Raw genomic sequence first — 18,598 nt, forward strand, 5'->3', positions numbered from 1 at the left:
TGCAAATAAAGCATCAATTATTAACTTTTTTCTTATTTTTGGTATAATTTGGTCTATAAACAATTGGTGAGATGCATTTTGAAGTAAATTAGTAGGAGAATCTTGAAAAATACTAATTCATGGTTACAGTGTTGCCAAATATGCTATATTTCCAGTTTAAAACTAAAACTATATTTTTCTCACAATTCGTCTATTTTTATTTTGAAAATGTTTATGCTATTGTGTTTCTCAGATATTTTTACACAGAAAAACAACTAAACCATCAATATAATTTGAGCCAATCCCAAGACACAGTCATTTGAAGCAAAAAGCTCACAATTATGCAGCACATTTATCGCTATATTCAGTAACCCAGCAGAATGTCAAAATTCTGAAAACGCCATTTTATAGATTTTTCAGAACTCAATTTACCACAAAATGACGCTCGTCATAAGATAGCACAACAGCAACGATATAGTCTAATATATTTCGATATTTTGAATACACGGAGTATTCATGTCTTCAACAAAATTACTACTCTATGCCCGTTTCATTCAATGAAATTATTTGAAATAGCAGGGTCGAAAACTTTGCTGAAGACATTAAATCTTGAACTAAATTTGTTTGAAAAATAAAGGATTGACTGTCAAAATTATGTTATTAGATGAGTTGCTGCTTTACATCGTAATATTCTTCAAAGATACTAAGCATCCAAAGTTGACAGTTTCGAAATAATGTGATCGTGACCGTAAAAACTACTTTCGAGCATTAAATTTACATTTCTTCAATACTAAAGCTTACAACTCCAGAACAAGTCACCGTGTACAAAAATTTATTACACAATTCAATTCAACACTCAAATATACACCATTAATAGCCATTAACTTGAAATATTTTAAAATTTGTATTATATCCAATCCTGCTTAGGGGTTATTTATATAATTGATAAAACAAAAAAAATAAAATACCCATAAAACCAATCCTGACCTGCTAGAGACAAACGGAAAACGTCATTTGTTATCATTTTCCTTCTACTTTGCAAAATATTATTGTCGTTGTTAATCACACTGAGTTTTTGTCTCAACTCTCAAAAAATACATTTTTGGCAAATGTTGAATTGTATGCAATCTTTCGGCACTAAGAACTGACATATAAGTAAAGTTTTCAATTTGTATAAGAAATTAAACTGTCGCTTTGAAATGACAACAGCAAGTAGCAACTTGCCACTGGTCGGCGCTTCGATCGGCCAGCAATCGCTATACGGGACTTGTATGCAAACTTGGATACAATAGGTTTGTTCCAGTACATGGAAGTTACTCCATGTTGCTCCGGAGCAAAAAATTCTTGCTCCTTTTCACTCCGGTTTGCCACCAGAAAAAACAAAAAAAAAGAAGAAGATAGTACGGGAACAATTTTCCCCCCGTTTGCTCAGGAGTACTTCCAGTTTCTTCTGGTACTGGAACAAACCTAATGGTGACTCACGCATGCAAACCTGTATGCGATGGTGATTTTCAACGTATTTTCATTTAAATGTTTACACAGGTTTTTCGGGAAAGTTTGTTCTAGCTTATATGTATGTCGTCAGTGTTTTCGGCGAGCAAGTTTATATTTATAAACATCAAACTGCGCTTCCCATTCGAAGTCGAAGTCCTTAATCCATATTTTGGAGCATCTCTTCAAAAAAGAGCTCATGGTAGTTTTGCAACTATGGGACTTCGATAAAGAGATCAGTTACAAGATCCAATACCCACAATTTTCCAAAAGTTCCCATGATGCATAAACAATAGGTTCTGTATCGATTTTGTTGGCTATTTTCGGCAAATTTGAGACTCAAATTTGCCGAAAATAGTCAACAAAATCGATACAGTAGAACCTTGCGGCAATTAAAACATAGTAACAAACAATAGGTTCTCAATGTAGTTATCCGACAATTTACTTATAAAATTATTATGGCACAATATTTAATTAAATTAGTCAGCATTAATTTTTTTTTCAATCCAACAAAGTTTGGCTTGGGGGGTTAACCCCCAGCCCCCCCCCCCCCTCCTTGCTACACCACTGGTCGAGGGGTTTCATGCAGGTTACCTTTTGTAGAGTCGTGTTCAAGAATATTGTTTGATTGAATGGTCTGTAAATTCAGGTATCGACAGTTAAGTTGGTTCAAGATGGTGATTTGTCATATTTTAATCTCTGGAGAATCTCTGTAATAAAAAACATCCAAACTAATAAACGCTCAATTTATTTCAGGCCCTCAAAAGACTCAAGCAATACCAAGTATGTAACGTAACGTCAACATCATCCTGCAGTGCGGATATATTCTCCCCTTGGAATTACAACGTCTATATGAGATGACTGTAATATAACGGAAAACAATAATTTTATATATATATATATATATATATATATATATATATATATATATATATATATATATATATATATATATATATATATATATATATATATATATATATATATATATATATATATATATATATATATATATATATATATATATATATATATATATATATATATATATATATATATATATATATATATATATATATATATATATATATATATATATATATATATATATATATATATATATATATATATATATATATATAAGTCAATACATTGTGTTGCATATTAGACATCAAAAAGTCGATATAATGCTTTTCAGTTCTAGAACAAAAAAGTTTGAATCCTTGACCCTTAGGGATCTTATATAAAATCAGAAGAGCATTCCTACAAATAAGACTATAAAAATCGATGCTATCATAAAATCGGTGCTTTTTAAATTGTTTTTAGAGAAGTTTATTCTGTTACAGAGATTTTGTCATAAGTATCTATAAAGAATATAGAAAAGCGCGTGTTATAATCAATAGTTATCAATTTTGATATCAATTTTTCCTCGTATTATTGTATTGATCCGACTAACTCCAAACATATATCTCGCTAACAATTGTCCTTTCATAGATAGGATCGTGAACATTAAGTAATGAAACACGGTATAATAATCAATGATAAACTACTGAAGGTAAAGTCATAAGATACGACATTTAGTTAATAACTAATAAATACACGGAGAATTGACATCTAAGTAAAGCTTTGAATGTGTGTAAGAAATATAACTGCTGTTTTGGAATAACATCAGCCACTAGAAAACTAGAAACAATTTTGTAGAGGTGCTACAAGTGATCAGCAGACTCCCAGCAATCGACTTGCGTGCACAAGTGCAATGGAGATTTGTAGCGCATTTAACTTTATTTACGCTACTTTATTTGCAATACATTGTTTTTTTTCTTAGATGTCTATTTTCTGTGATAAAAGTCAGCAATAGTGCAATCTACACGCATAACATAAAACGCCATATATAGATCCAAATTATTCACATACAACAGTGTTTAAATTTGATTTTAGTTTTGAACCTACATATGGACGACGTATTTTAATAATAAATAAAATTCAAACTTAAACAGTTTACATTTGAAAGAAATTCCATCTCTAATATATATAAAAAAAATATTATTTTGGAATCCTACATATCCAGTAGAAATAGCTCAAATATTTCAAGTATAAGTGCTTTCAAAATAAAAAGTCTTAATCGCAAAATTTCAAAACATTCGGATGATAATTTTCCTAGGAGACTGGCGGAACAGGTTACACAGTGAAATATTCAACGACGGAAGGAAACCCGAACTTGTGCTACTGTAGGACATGCGCCAATAAACGAACTTAACAATCCTAATAGACCATTTTCGTCAAAAAATTTTATATGATAGGATGCTTCCTTTTTTATCCCCAATTCGTTACTGCCGATTGCCGCGATGATTTGGTACCTCTAACTATTGAAAAAATCGAAAATAGTGCAAGCTGCTCATTTAACCCCATATTCTGAATACCTATCTTGCCTTGTTTCCCCGTATTTTTACACCATTTGGATGAATTTACTGTGGGGAATACTAAAAGGATGCCAGATCTGCATATATATTAGTAAATCTGCAGATTTTGCATTTTCACTGCAGATGTTTTGCAGATTACAAATATTTAGCAGAACAAAGCCTATGCCAGCCAATTTATACACAAGCCTTTAACATTTTTGATCATTTAAAATATATACATACTACATTTCTATGTCAAATTTATTGAAAATTTTTGTAGCAATCTGCAGACTTTTATATTTTCACTGCAGGCTAATGTTTAAATAGACCTGGCATCACTGATGCTGAAATGATTCATTCATATACCTGTCAAAAACATAGAGCATTGCATGAAAATGTATAACCTCACTTTTCGAACAGTTCAGTGTGCTTGTTTACCTAAGACTTGTTTACATGGGCTTTTAAAATTTACATTACTTGAATACTTTCGATGCTCTTTGGAAGACTATCAACTCAAGAGGGATGAGGATTGCAACAATGGGAACCTGGTGCCACATTATGCAACCAATTCGAATCGACCTTTTCACACAAGCTTGAATACAATAAACCTTTCGTTTCGAGATGCGTAATGTCGCCCCTGGTTCATACGTTGACCAATCGGCGCTGGATGCAAAACTCGGTGGCATATGCTGAATCGTAAGATCAAGCATTGGGCTATAAAACGATTGCTTTCTGGATGATGGATAAGGATTTGTACACATTTGTTTGTTTGCTCGTGGGTTAAGTCCTAACAAGATGATCCGATTGATTACTCATTTTTAGGTGGTGAAGTTTACCTGAACTTTATAGGTAACGAATTCGGTCGATGATAAGTTGTTGAAATGATCGTTCAATGCCCATACCGAAAAACGTTTCCATTGGTCAGAATGCCTACCAGCGTATGATAGCTGCAAACATGAGGACAACATCGCTTTCGAATGGAACAATTATTTATTATTCGTGTTCAACTTCCATTACAGCAAAAGTTTCGTCGATTGACGATTATCGCATTGTCGTTGATTTAGCCGGCAAATGCAAAACAGTACTCGGCACTGACGATAAGGAGTAAGAAGGATTTGATAGGAGCGATTAGAATGCAGAGCATTATACATTCTGGAAGAATATCAAGGAGGAGAAATTATATGTAAATTTATATTATATCCCGAGTTGCCATCATTTTTGCACCGCAATAAAGCTTTCTGCAACTGCTGTCTTGTTCAAATTGGCAGGAAATAACTAGGCAGCGAATGATAAATTGCATAGTCAATTTATTTACTTTTTCGGAAGGATAAGTAATTAGTATGTTGTGAATATATATGTGTCGCCGGTGCCGTGTGTTATGGTGGTACCGGACGGAACCGTTGGTCAGCAGACCGTCCTTGTCGTACTGGTCATAGATGCGACGATTTTTCTCATCTGATAGCACTTGACATGTTTCGGAGATCTGTCTTAACGCTCTCTACTTAGTGAAGGATACGCGAAACCGCTGCTAGCATTCGAAAGAAAATTCCTAGCTGCTGCTACTCTATCAGTCTCTCTCTCGACTGAGGACTACAATTTCGGTCGACTAAATTATGCTTTGAAAATTGTAGACCGTCCTTGTCGTACTGGTCATAGATGCGACGATTTTTCTCATCTGATAGCACTTGACATGTTTCGGAGATCTGTCTTAACGCTCTCTACTTAGTGAAGGATACGCGAAACCGCTGCTAGCATTCGAAAGAAAATTCCTAGCTGCTGCTACTCTATCAGTCTCTCTCTCGACTGAGGACTACAATTTCGGTCGACTAAATTATGCTTTGAAAATTGTACTTCCTGGAATTTCACCTAACGAGATCAATTCATTGTGAGGAATTTCGCTGCGTTCCAATATTGCTTGCCTCTGTAGGTGATGATGTGTGTGGATTCAAGTCAGTCCTGGCACTGTTTTCGATTAATCCTGGCACTATACCGCTGACGTCGCGCTTATTACGGTGATCAAACTTGGCGAGAGCGGCAGTGGTTTCGTCAGAATTGTTCACTCGACAAGCAGGAAGTGCAAGGACTCTGCTACTTATGCCTGAGCCCCTCGTTGAAACCTTCGTCCTGTCGGAGTGTTAGCTTCGTCCGATACTGGAGCGTATTGCTGAACCGAAGCAGTCTGCTACTGGCGCTGCTTCCTTCGAATCGGAATCGCTGAATATTCCCGTTAGCCGAATGTCCAACGTGGCCGAAGGCAAACCGATAGCAGCAACACCACCAACCATAGCTGAAATTTTGGCCTTTAATCCAAGTCCCTGCCACTGACATAGCGACAGACGAGTGCGGCGCAGATTGGACCATCGGTTGACTCGGTGCCGGACAGGGCGAAACAGCTGCAACAGGAGCGGACCTAGAATGGGGTGTAAAGGTCATCAATTGCCATAGATCACCAAAATGCTCTGCGACTAACATTGTGAACAAGACAAACCAAACGAAATTGATCGCAATAACGATAAAATCATCTAAATTCTACCCAAACATTTGAAAATGAGAAAAAGGCAAAAGAAGTTTTGGTCGAATTCATTATAATTCTATTTAAAAAATGAATACTGTTTTATTTAGTTTGATTGCGCATATTGTTTACATCAGACACACCCCTTAATTCATTGAGTACGTATTTCACTGCCTTTATAATCCTTTTGGAATCAGTTACAATAATCCTTTTTAATCATTTTATAATAAGTGTATTGCTAGTTAGGACTTTTATATCAGCCGGGCTCTTTTATAATTTGTTATAAAATCATTATCAAAATTCTTCATAATCCAATGTTGCGTTATGTTAGTTTTTAACTGGGACGGAACGTGTGGATACGAAAAAACCTAATGTCAATTGCAGCCAGGGGGAACTGGCAAATGCAGCCAAAGGGAACCGTCAAATGCAGTCAGGGGGGACTGTCGAATGTAGCCAGTCCATTTAAAATATGTGAGGAAGAAAGAGTGGCTATGCAAGACAAGAGATAAAACGAACAGAAAAAAGAAAAAGAAAACATCTATCCACAGGTTCTGTCCCAGAATTTTAATAGAGAACATCAAAATTCGATTTGTTTGCATTTGGCAGTAGGCCTTTTTCAAATGTTTGGCTAGAAATTCCTTGCTTCTTCAATGAATCATGTACAAGAAAAGTAAAAATGTTAAATTTAACGGTACAATGTATGATGCCGACATCAATTAAAAAATACAGCTGAGCGACCTTGTTGGGAAAGTGTTAACATTTGGCAGCGAACTAAACCAGGTTTCTCATACTATGATCGAATCAACAAAAATTCCATGATCATGTAAACAATCTCTTTGAACTGTCAAAAAAGTGAGGTTAAACATTACCATGCAACCTTCTCCACCGAGAGGTTCACTTTAGTTTGTTTACATAACCAATGAACCACATATTTTAAGTCCCACCATTCTTGCAAAGGTGAAAAAAATACTCAACATTCTTGCATTTTTCAAATTTAAAAAAATCATTCAAAAATCACGATAGCTCTAAAAAGTCTCATTTCAGCGGAAATATTTTTAAAAATGTGTAGTCTTTTGAATAAAAATAAGAAAAAAGGGGGTTAGGTCGGACGAGAAAGGTCTATTAAAGTCACATCGGTTCTTCGGTGATGACTGAACCGATTTTCTCAAACCAAGTCTTAAATGGAAGGCAAAATATGCAGTTGAGTATTGCGTCGCCGCACCTCACCCCCCCCCCCCCCCCGCCTTGCCCTTACACCTCCCTCCTTCATCACTCCCCTCCTCTTGGACCACCCTCACGCCCGCATTTCCTTCATCCACCCCGTATACCGAAATAAGATGAAGGATTTCTGACGCATCCTCCACTCCCACTCTACTAACCCCCCATTCCCTACACGTTCAAACCCATTCCACCAACCTTTCCAAATTATAATCACATGAAGATAACATTGAACTCATGCTTATTAAGCTAATTAAATATTATTCTTTTGCCTTTCTTATATAGAAAGATAATGTAATTGCTCCAAAAACCGACTTTCTAACCGAGGCCCGGAGGGCCGAGTCTCATAACATTCGACTCAATTCGCCGAGATCGCAAAATATCTGTGTGTATGTATGTATGTATGTATGTATGTATGTTTGTATGTATGTATGTATGTATGTATGTGTGTGTATGTGCGGATTTGTTAACAAAATGTACACATCGGTTTCTCGGAGATGGCTGAACCGATTTTTACAAACTAAGATTCAAATGAAAGGTATAATATTCCCATAGGTTGCTATTAAATTTCATTTTCAACCGACATCTTGTTCCGGATTACGAGTTGAAGAGTATGGTTAGAAAACAAAATTTGTTGATTTGTCCACATCGGTTTCTCGGAATTTTCTGAACCGATTTTGACAAACTTAATTTTAAATGAAAGGTCCATCAGCTGCTGTTGAATTTTGTGTGTATCCGAGTTCTGGTTCCTGAATTACAGGTTGATACGTACGATCACGCAGCAAATCCCGATTCTAACGAATTCTGCGATGAATGTAAAAAGGTGAAATTTTTTCCAAAATGTAAACACAACTGTTGAATTTGTAGATCTAGGCCCCCAACAGTCATTCAAAGTCTCTTTGACCACACTGGCCACCATCGACGGATCCTGAAGTATCCAAATTCAGAATAACGATTATATTGGTTTCTCGAAAATGGCTAGACCGATTTGATCAACTTAGTCTCAAATGAAAGGTGTTGCGTCCCCGGAAACTGATATAAAATTCCATCTCCACCCGACTTCTGGCTCTGGAGTTACGGATTGTGGAGTGCGATCACATAGAAAACTCCGATTCAAACTGATACCGCGATGAATGCAAAAACGTGCTCTTATATATACTTACTAAGTGTAATAAGAATGAAATACATTTCCATAATGTTATATTGTACGAACCAGCTATTAAATCATAGTTTGTAGAAATGAGAAAGGCACAATGGCTCCTCTAGGTGGATTAAAACAGGTTTTTGGTATTTCCGACCACTGTGCGCTGCCTGCTGGCTCGTGGTGGATTTGTATTGGTTTGTAGTAGTTGTTAAGCCAACCGACTAAACTTAAACCTCTTGTATCTCGCAAACCTCATCCCTCCGGGGCAACCGTTAAGTACTGTTTTGTGTTCTTACTTAGTTTGTTTTGTGTTAATCGTCATGTTTTTATCTATAGCTACTTCTCCTTACTTGCTGTCCAACCTTCGCGATAAATCTGACCTGCTCAGGTCTGCTGCAAATACCGTAACCTGTTAAGACATGAACCGATCCGGAGGTGGCGACCAAAAGAATTTACATCTGTTACTATGTTTTAATAGACCTTTCTCGTCAAAAAATTTTATATGATAGGATGCTTCCTTTTTTATCCCCAATTCGTTACTGCCGATTGCCGCGATGATTTGGTACCTCTAACTATTGAAAAAATCAAAAATAGTGCAAGCTGCTCATTTAACCCCATATTCTGAATACCTATCTTGCCTAGTTTCCCCGTATTTTTACACCATTTGGATGAATTTCCTGTGGGGAATACTAAAAGGATGCCAGATCTGCATACATATTAGTAAATCTGCAGATTTTGCATTTTCACTGCAGATGTTTTGCAGATTACAAATATTTAGCAGAACAAAGCCTATGCCAGCCAATTTATACACAAGCCTTCAACATTTTTGATCATTTAAAATATATACATACTACATTTCTATGTCAAATTTTATTGAAGATTTTTGTAGCAATCTTCAGACTTATATTTTCACTGCAGGCTATTGTTTAAATAGACCTGGCATCACTGATGCTGAAAGGATTCATTCATATACCTGTCAAAAACATAGAGCATTGCATGAAAATGTATAACCTCACTTTTCTGACAGTTCAGTGTGCTTGTTTACCTAAGACTTGTTTACATGGACTTTTAAAATTTACATTACCTGAATACTTTCGATGCTCTTTGAAAGACTATCAACTCAAGAGGGATGAGGATTGGAACAATGGGAACCTGGTGCCACATTATGCAACCAATTCGAATCGACCTTTTCACACAAGCTTGAATACAATAAACCTTTCGTTTCGAGATGCGTAATGTCACCTTTGGTTCATACATTGACCAATCGGCGCTGGATGCAAAACCCGGTGGCATATGCTGAATCGTAAGATCAAGCATTGGGCTATAAAACGATTGCTTTCTGAATGATTGATAAGGATTTGTACACATTTGTTTGTTTGCTCGTGGGTTAAGTCCTAACAAGATGATCCGATTTATTACTCATTTTTAGGTGGTGAAGTTTACCTGAACTTTATAGGTAACGAATTCGGTCGATGATAAGTTGTTGAAATGATCGTTCAATGCCCATAACGAAAAACGTTTCCATTGGTCAGAATGCCTACCAGCGTATGATAGCTGCAAACATGAGGACAACAAGGTAATCGCTTTCGAATGGAACAATTATTTATTATTCGTGTTCAACTTCCATTACAGCGAAAGTTTCGTCGATTGACGATTATCGCATTGTCGTTGATTTAGCCGGCAAATGCAAAACAGTGCTCGGCACTGACGATAAGGAGTAAGAAGGATTTGATAGGAGTGATAAGAATGCAGAGCATTATACATTCTGGAAGAATATCAGGGAGGAGAATATTTATATTATATCCCGCGTTGCCATCATTTTTGCACCGCAATAAAGCTTTCTGCAACTGCTGTCGTGTTCAAATTGGCAGGAAATAATTAGGCAGCGAATGATAAATTGCATAGTCAATTTATTTACTGTTTCGGAAGGATAAGTAATTAGTATGTTGTGAATATATTTGTGTCGCCGATGCCGTGTGTTATGGTGGTACCGGACAGAACCGTTGGTCAGCAGACCGTCCTTGTCGTACTGGTCATAGATGCGACGTTTTTTCTCATCTGATAGCACTTGACATGTTTCGGAGATCTGTCTTAACGCTCTCTACTTAGCGCAGGATACGCGAAACCGCTGCTAGCTTTCGAAAGAAAATTCCTAGCTGCTGCTACTCTTACAGTCTCTCTCTCGACTGAGGACTACAATTTCGGTCGACTAAATTGTGCTATGAAAATTGTACTTCCTGTAATTTCACCTAACGAGATCAATTCATTGTGAGGAATTTCGAGATCAATTCATTGTGAGGAATTTCGCTGCGTTCCAATATTGCTTGCCTCTGTAGGTGATGATGTGTGTGGATTCACTTCGGGAGCCAGGTCTTATGTTTTGGGTAATTTTACTATCTTATTCTGCTGAATAAATCATCTGGCTAAAGCCTCTACGTTATACTATGGTCACTTTAAAAACACATTGCTATTTAATCTTGTAGCTCTTGGCATGTCAGTCCTGGCACTGTTCTCGACTAATCCTGGCACTATACCGCTGACGTCGCACTTATTACGGTGATCAAACTTGGCGAGAGCGGCAGTGGTTTCGTCGGAATTGTTCACTCGACAAGCAGGAAGTGCAAGGACTCTGCTACTTATGCCTGAGCTCCTCGTTGAAACCTTCGTCCTGTCGGAGTGTTAGCTTCGTCCGATACCGGAGCGTATTGCTGAACCGAAGCAGTCTGCTACTGGCGCTGCTTCCTTCGAATCGGAATCGCTGAATATTCCCGTTAGCCGAGTTTTCAACGTGGCCGAAGGCAAACCGATTGCAGCAACACCACCAACCGTAGCTGAAATTTTGGCCTTTAATCCAAGTCCCTGCCATTGACATAGCGACAGACGAGTGCGGTGCAGGTTGGACCATCGGTTGACTCGGTGCCGGACAGGGCAAAACAGCTGCAACAGGAGCGGACCTAGTATGGGGTGTAAAGGTCATCAATTGCCATAGATCACCAAAATGCTCTGCGACTAACATTGTGAACAAAACAAACCAAACGAAATTGATCGCAACAACGATAAAATAATCTAAATTCTACCCAAACATTTGAAAATGAGAAAAAGGCAAAAGAAGTTTTGATCGAATTCATTATAATTCTATTTAAAAATTGAATACTGTTTTATTTAGTTTGATTGCGCATATTGTTTACATCAGACACACCCCTTAATTCATTGAGTACGTATTTCACTGCCTTTATAATCCTTTTGGAATCAGTTACAATAATCCTTTATAATCATTTTATAATAAGTGTATTGCTAGTTAGGACTTTTATATCAGCCGGGCTCTTAATCCATTGTTGCGTTATGTTTATGTACATGGCCAGATAGATAGTTGTTAACTGGGACGGAACGTGTGGATACGAAAAAACCTAATGTCAATTGTAACCAGGGGGAGCTCTCAAATGCAGCCAAAGGGAACCGTCAAATGCAGTCAGGGGGGACTGTCAAATGTAGCCAGTCCATTTAAAATATGTGAGGAAGAAAGAGTGGCTATGCAAGACAAGAGATAAAATGAGCAGAAAAAAGAAAAAGAAAACATCTATCCACAGGTTCTGTCCCAGGATTTTAATCAAAATTCGATTTGTTTGCATTTGGCAGTAGGCCTTTTTCAAATGATTGGCTAGAAATTCCTTGCTTCTTCAATGAATCATGTACAAGAAAAGTAAAAATGTTAAATTTAACGGAACAATGTATGATGCCGACATCAATTAAAAAATACAGCTGAGCGACCTTGTTGGGAAAGTGTTAACATTTGGCAGCGAACCAAACCAAGTTTCTCATACTATGATCGAATCAACAAAAATTCCAAAATCATGTAAACAATCTCTTTGAACTGTCAGAAAAGTGAGGTTAAACATTACCATCCAACGTTCTCCACCGAGAGGTTCACTTTAGTTTGTTTACATAACCAATGAACTTTGTACTGCGACTCACCACTTCATTTGCCGCGTTGCCAGGAAGCCAAGCAAAAATATACAAAACAGTACTGCCCAAACACATATTTTGAGTCCCACCATTCTTGCAAAGGTGAAAAAAATACTCAACATTCTTGCATTTTTCAATTTAAAAAATCACGATAGCTCCAAAAAGTCTCATTTCAGCGGAAATATTCTTAAAAATGTGTAGTCTTTTGAATAAAAATAAGAAAAAAGGGGGTTAGGTCGGACGAGAAAGGTCTATTGCCGCAAGGTTCTACTGTATCGATTTTGTTGGCTATTTTCGGCAAATTTGCCGAAAATAGCCAACAAAATCGATACAGAATTTACATCTGTTTACAGCCACCTTCCTACCCTTTTTGGTGCTAGTCCAGGCTTCCTACCCTTCTTGGTGCTAGTCGTTCCTATTTATCTGCTAGCTGGTGCTGAGAACTTCTCGGCGGCGGTATTTCACCCTATACCGATGCCCATTTTCGCGATCCATTTCGCTGCCATTCCAACTGAATAATCATCGGCGGTAAAATTTCTCTAGACATCGATATTCCGATTTTCTCCAACTTCAGGTTTTTTCCTCCTACTGTTGCTAATATCGAAGCTTGTCGAAACGTGAACCGATCCTTCAGAGAAGCCGTCCAACTTGACATACATTCCTTTCCAGCCACCCTCTCAAAATTTCGTCCTTGGTTTCTTCATTGACTTGTTTCTAGAGTTACCGAACTCAAATGACATTTTATGTGTCAAAACGGTTTGCAGTATATTTTTTCCTGAACAGGAAGTAACATTTTTAAAAGAAATTCAAAACATTCCGGGTGGGGGAGTTTGAACCCCCAAAACCCTTCCTTGCGCACGGGCCTGCTTCCCTGTAGTATCTTTGATTTGAATTACTGTTTTAAGAACAGTGGGAGCCTTACAAACGGTGGAACAGTATTTTTCCGCAACCAGAGCTATCGCATCATGGTGCAGTTGTCTCTACTCAACAAATGAGAAATACATAGCTCAAAAAATTTAATTCTTTTAAGTGGAAGAGAGGGAGGAATTGGGTGGGTTGAGTTTTCTGCGGTATTTGAAGTTCAGTATCGTAGGCCGCTTCCCACTCAAATCCTCACGGTCGTAGCATTGCGCTCCCTTAACCCACTTTACAATAGCCAGCACGGATTTAAGTGCTAACACAGAAACAAGAACTTTCTCATTGCCCGATTGCTCCGAATTGTTCACACAAGTCCCTTCTTTCACAGAGTAGCGAGCATATTTAGCTTTGCCAGGCTTTTTGTAAACCGTTTTCTGGGTTCTCGACTGAACATTCTCCGTAACGAGTGATTCTCGAAGGCGGCAATATGCTCGACTATCAGAAACTAAAACCCTCCGTCGTCGTATTTGAAACGACTCGTTCATGACTAACGACGGAACTCTGTCCTATTTCCCAAAATCTCGGCCGATCTTCGTCGTCTCTAGTAGCGTCTTTCTATAGGAGAAAGGCAAAAATGTGAATTTGCTGTGTGTCCGCACTCTTCAACCCGTAACTCCGGAACCGGAAGTCGGAATTAATTGAAATTCAATAGCAGCCTATGGGAACGTTGTACCTTTCATTTGCGAGTTTGAAAAAATCGGTTTAGCCATTCCTGAGTAACCGATGTGCTTATTTTTGGTCACATACATACATACACACACATACGCACAGACATTTGCCGAATTCGACGGACTGAGTCGAATGGTATATGACAGACGGCCCTCCGCTAGCGAATGACGGATCTCAATAGTGGCATGTCTGTAATAATATACGTACATGGAACTATTGAGAACCAGAGCTACAGGTCCAAAGCCCTGGTAAAGGAGGATGGTTGTGATGATCTGGGCCGAGGTCACCACGTAAAGCAAGGTAGGTCATAACCCCAATTCCAAGGCGTGAAGCGACCCGTGCCGAGGGATGAGTGATCGAGGGGGTGAAAAAGATGCTCGATCGTTAACGGAGCCTGTGGGGTACCTGGGCAACCCCCACAGTAAGCGTCCCTTACCACGCTAATGCGGAGCTCTGGCGTGGCGGACATTTATTCTCGCGCTACTCGTGGGATTTGATATGGAGAACAAAAACAAAAACAACGAACAATCGGAGGTGCCAAACCCCTTTGCTAGAGGTGGTTTGGCGAGGTCTCCCCCCCGTGGGGAGAGTAGTGGAGCGATGAGTGCTGCATCTGAAAGCACCAGTGACCCCCCAGCAGCGGTAGGAAATAGCCCTACCAACGCACCGGACGGGCCACTATCTGCGATGCGCAAAGTGGTGGAGCAGCTCGATTCAATAATCGAGTACACTAGCGCAAAGCAAAACATAAGCAAAGAGTTAAAACAGAGTCTCCTGGAACTCCGAAAAACTGTTCGTGTCGCAAGACAGAAACAGCAGGCTTATGCCAAGAGGGTGGAATGTCGGGAGAAGTCCGACAGAGAAACCCAGACAGTGGCCTCCAAGAGGGAGGGAAACGAGAAGGTCGATACGGGCACTCAGACAGTGGCCTTCACCTTCTATGGAGCAGCCACGTCGCTCGAAGCGGCGGCCGAATTCCCCACGAAGGGTAAAGGCAAGGGCAATCGCAAGACGTCGAACGCGAAGCGCCCTAGGAAGTCGCCAGGCGAGAGTGCAAAAACCGACACCACACGGCGTGCAACCGTTAAGGCCAAACGCCGTCTGGCTGAGGTAAGCGAGGGCGAGAGTGATCTCGCTGAGCAGAGCGTTGGTACAGGGGGGCCCAAACCCCCGGACGCTGATCACTAAGAAGAAGCCGGCACCGACACCGGAGGTACCGCGGCCCGCGAAGAAGGCCAAGGACAGAGGCGAGGCCTAGTGGTTAAAAACCGACAAGGACAAATATGCCGATGTCCTAAAGTCGATGAAGGCGGCCGAAAGCCTTTCGGCCCTTGGGCAAGATGTGCGTAGCGTGAGACGCACCAACACGAGAGAAATGCTTCTGGTGCTGAAGCGAGGCGCACAATCTAGTGCGGTATACAAGGCCTTGGCCCAAGAGGTCCTTGGTGAAGGCGCCCAAGTCAGGTCGCTAGGGGCGGAAATGACTCTCCAGTGCAAGCATCTGGACGAGTTCACGATAGCAGAAGATGTCGTCGCAGCCGTTAAGGAACAATGCGACGTCACAATCGAGCGGGCCTCTGTGCGATTTAGAGATGGACCCTCTGGCACCCAAGTAGCCTACCTCAGGCTACTGAAGGCGGATGCCAAAAAGGTAACCGAGAAAGGGAAGCTGAAGATCGGCTGGTCGGTATGCCCTATTAGCATACCCCAGCCGCCTTCAGTGGATAGGTGCTATCGGTGCCTTGAGTCCGGCCACAAAGCCTACGAGTGCAAGGGCATAGATAGGAGCAAACTATGTCGTCGCTGCGGCGAGGAGGGACATAAAGAGCGGGGTTGCACTAAGGCACACAAGTGCCTTATCTGCACCGCTAAGAAGCAAGCCCATAAACATGCTATGGGCGGACCTTCGTGTCCCTTCGGTGAGTTAAATAGCGATCATTTAGCAATCCGCTTTAGGATCAACTATGGTGTGCAGCATCCGAGGGCGGGAGATCCCTGTCAGGTACGCGGGTGGAAGTCCAATCACTTCGACAGCGAAGCTTTCACCGCGGCCCTGGGACTGGAGGCCAACACCGACAGTCTAAGCAAGGATGCGCTGGTAGCTGTTCTACCACGCGCGTGCGACATCACTATGCCGAGAAAAACCCTGCCAAGAAACGGCAGATGCCCGGTATACTGGTGGAGTGCCGAGATTGCAGCTCTACGATCAGCCTGCCTCAGAGCTGGACGTAGGATGCAAAGAGCTCGCACCGAGGATGCAAGAGAGAACCGCCGTGAAGTGTTTCGAGCTGCGAAATTGGCCCTTAACAAGGCCATTAAAAGCAGCAAGAGAGCGTCTTTCGACAACCTGTGCGAGAGTGCCAACGCGAATCCGTGGGGTGACGCCTACAGGATTGTGATGGCCAACACCAAAGAGGGCTCCTCACCCCCAGAACGGTCTCCGGACCGGTTGGCAACGATTATCGAAGTACTCTTCCCGTCTCGAGCCACAAGCCCCTGGCCACCTGCACTACGAGACAGTGCGGGCACGGCCGAAATGGTGGCTCCAGTGACGAATGAAGAACTACTCGCAGTGGCTAAATCCCTAGCAATGAACAAAGCTCCAGGGCCGGATGGAGTTCCAAACAACGCTCTCAAGGCAGCGATCATAGCGAACCCGAACATGTTCAGGCTAGCTATGCAGAGATGCCTTGACGAGTGCCGTTTCCCCGATAGATGGAAAAGGCAGAAATTGGTGCAGTTGCCGAAGCTCGGGAAGCCGCCAGGCGACCCATCGGCGTACAGACCAATCTGTCTGATCGACACGGCTAGCAAACTGCTTGAGAGGATTATCCTCAACAGGCTAACCCCGTACGCGAAAGGTACGGACGGTCTGTCAAGCAACCAGTTTGGTTTTCGGAAGAGTAAGTCCACAGTGGACGCTCTCAACTCAGTGATAAATACTGCCGAGATACCGATCCAACGGAAAAGGCGAGGTATTCGATACTGTGCGTTAGTGACACTTGACGTGAAGAACGCATTCAACAGCGCAAGCTGGGATGCCATCGCGCTCTCGTTACACCGGCTTAGCCTACCGGTGGGTCTGTACCGGATCTTGGAAAGTTACTTCCAGAACCACGTACTGCTATACGAGACCGATGCCGGTCAGAAAAGGGTTCCGATTACCGCCGGAGTCCCGCAGGGCTCGATCCTACACCGAGCAAAAAGCATCTGAGAATTTCATAAGTCTCGGCATATGAACCAGCCTTCTGACGATGCCATTGAACGCTTTAGAATGTCATAGGCAGGCTTATGGATTCATTTATCTTTATTCATGCACTCCATAGACGTACAAATAATGTATTTCATAAAACAGTCTTATGATTTTGCTCCAATATATGCGTTTAAGAATTTCATAAGTTTTTCTCATGAAACCCATATGAGATCTGTTATTGATTCTATAAAATTATATTGTTTTTCATAAACGTCACTTTTGTGAAAAGTTCATAACTGTTTCTTATGAATTCAGTACTGGCCTGGACGTCCAAAGAGCTAATAGTTTCAGGCCAGCACTTTTTGGTTACCGCTGTTTGAAACAAAAGAAGTAAGAATTTTAGTCAAATTGCAACAAAATTTAAAATAATTGTTTTTTTATATTATTCAATAAATCACTGTGAGCATTAAATCAGTTTAAATGGTTATGATTTTTACAGAAGATATCCAATATTTTGAAATGAAATCAGTTGTGCATATAATTAGTGTCTGACACGTATTTCATAATTATCAAAATCATTTGAAAAGTAAGAATCATTATCATTCAGTTGTCTAAGCCAAGTTCCCCAGGAAATATTGACGAAGCGTTGCTCATTATGTACCGTAATCCGGGGTGACTTTGATCATCGGGGTGACTTTGATCACTAGAAACTTTTTTCGTAGATCGTTATTAAACCAGAATAGTCCATCGAATCATTTTAATTTGAAAAGATTTTTACTCTAAACTTATAAAATACTGATTTGTTATACTTTGTGAGTATATTGTTCGGTTTTTGGGTACAAAAGCTACAAAAAAAAACGAAATTTGACTTTACCTTATTATTACGAAGCTTCGTTAAGTGTCTATTTTTTATAAAACAAATAAATCTCAGATTTGAGCAAGAGAAATAAATTACAAGCGAGTTTTTGTTTTCCTTTAGATTGGGATGTGCCAACTTTAGTTTTAGAAGTTTGTTTATTTTAAATACATTTTTTTGTGAAACTAGTTGGCAATTATTTTAAGCTAAAATTCGGAACATTTGTTTTATTGTTCAATATTCCAACGTGCTAAAT

This window comes from Topomyia yanbarensis, chromosome 2 (genome assembly GCF_030247195.1).
Source record: "Topomyia yanbarensis strain Yona2022 chromosome 2, ASM3024719v1, whole genome shotgun sequence".
NCBI classification, from domain to species: domain Eukaryota; kingdom Metazoa; phylum Arthropoda; class Insecta; order Diptera; family Culicidae; genus Topomyia; species Topomyia yanbarensis.